Source organism: Cyprinodon variegatus, unplaced genomic scaffold, assembly GCF_000732505.1.
Source record: "Cyprinodon variegatus isolate N-32 unplaced genomic scaffold, C_variegatus-1.0 Scaffold2507, whole genome shotgun sequence".
Taxonomy (NCBI): Eukaryota; Metazoa; Chordata; class Actinopteri; order Cyprinodontiformes; family Cyprinodontidae; genus Cyprinodon; species Cyprinodon variegatus.
This window is the reverse complement of record NW_015152960.1, coordinates 6,454-8,117: the sequence shown is the minus strand read 5'-3', so window position 1 is coordinate 8,117 and position 1,664 is coordinate 6,454. Positions and strand designations below refer to the sequence as shown.

The 1,664-nt window shown below is 36.2% G+C and overlaps 1 protein-coding gene across 1 annotated transcript in view; it reads left to right on the top strand.

Moving 5' to 3' along the window:
- Window positions 1-708: 708 nt before the first annotated feature.
- The window catches only part of LOC107080924, a 4,689-nt gene continuing 3,733 nt past the window's right edge, over window positions 709-1,664 (top strand). Inside the window, exon 1 of the mRNA XM_015369139.1 lies at window positions 709-815. The gene's annotated coding sequence lies outside the window, so the exon portion shown is untranslated. The remainder of the gene's footprint in view (window positions 816-1,664) is intronic.

Here is a 1,664-nt window from a genome sequence, read left to right as displayed (position 1 = left end):
TATCTGAATGAAATTTAACACATGGACATTTTAAAACATTTCCTCCCATTTTCATTATTTTCTCGGGGCCTTTGTTTGGCAAATGCGCCCTTTTTTCATTTTTCTAATGATAACAACAACCCCAAACTCACTTTTCAACTGTTTTCTCAAACAAACGTTACATCTGAGATTCTGAGTTTAATGTTTGAGATACCAACAGTGTTTTCACATCTTAACAAAAACATTTTGATCAGATCTTCATCGAGAGCTGTGGAAATTCTCCCATATCCATGCAGAAAGACTCCGGGCGAGAATCAAACCCGGAACCTTCTTGCTGCAAGTCCACTTATACAATTTGAGTTAATTCACTCAATCTAAATTGTAACAAAAGGAAACTGAAGGGATCTTACTTCTTAGCATTCAGGCTGTTTTTTGTATACCCAAAGTATGAAGACGTCAAGCACTGAAAGATGTCAGTTAATTGTCAGCATCTGCACTAAGATGCTGCTGACAATATTTGTCTGATTTTCTCTGAAATGCAAATCTATCATCCCAACTTTTTTATTCAAATGAGAATATGTTGTATAACAAAAAGAACCTCCTCCTAGACCAAATGATGAGTATTTCCCTTGTTCATGCCTAAATTAGAAAACGTAACCTTTGCTAGGGGGCGGGGAGTATTTGATAAATGTATAATAAGACCACATCCTCAACGCTCCATTACCTGCAGCTGATACTTCTGCTCATCTACAGAAACTGCACCGTTTCATCTAACCATACGGCTCAGAACAACAGAGTCCACTCCACTGAATATTCTTCTTGGTTTTAAACATCAGGTGAGTAGTTATGGATGTGAGATTATTTTTTTAATCTTTGAAGATGAATGTGACTCATACATAGAAAGAACCCGAAGCAAAAAAGCTCAGAAATGAAATTATGTGTAATAATGTTTAACAAAGATGCTTAGTGAACAGACTTACTGGTGGTTTGCTCAAAAGCCTCCTGTATGGAGAAACTTGTTCTGGATTTTGTCCTATTCCTTCACTCCAGCTGATCTTAAGGGTTTGGTGGGCGTCTGACTGGACTGTAATCCAGTCAGCTGACTGCTGCACCTTTTCTTTTCATTCTCTGAGGCCAGTTGAGTTTCTCAGCTCTGTATTTGGGAGAATCTTCTGGCTAAAATGTCCACCCTCGTTTCATCTCCATCCTTCTGGTGGATGGTTAACAGACTATTCTCAAGAAAAATGGAGATGGATTATTTGCTTTCACCCATCGTGAAATATTATTGATATATAAATGTTTTTTCACCTTGGTTTAGAGCATTGTTTTAGACTGAACTGGCTGAAATGTATTTGTACTGACTCAGATTTCAGCTGCCGCCTTTGCTTTATGTTTCCAACAGAGTCTTGGGGCCATACTTTCTTTGAAAAGTCATAATATTCAGAAAATAGAATCACAAGCCTAAAATTATAAGCATAAACTCAGTTTTATTCATTATTAAAAATAAAGTCAATATTAACACAGTAAAATTAATTTATTTGAGCTCTTGCACTGTATTTAATAAATTTACAATGTGAAGTTAAACTTTCTTTTATACGTTTACAAAGAAGCTACTAAACCTCTTAGCCCATCTGCATTAAATTATTAATGAAGGAAGGAAGGAAGGAAGGAAGGAAGGAAGGAAG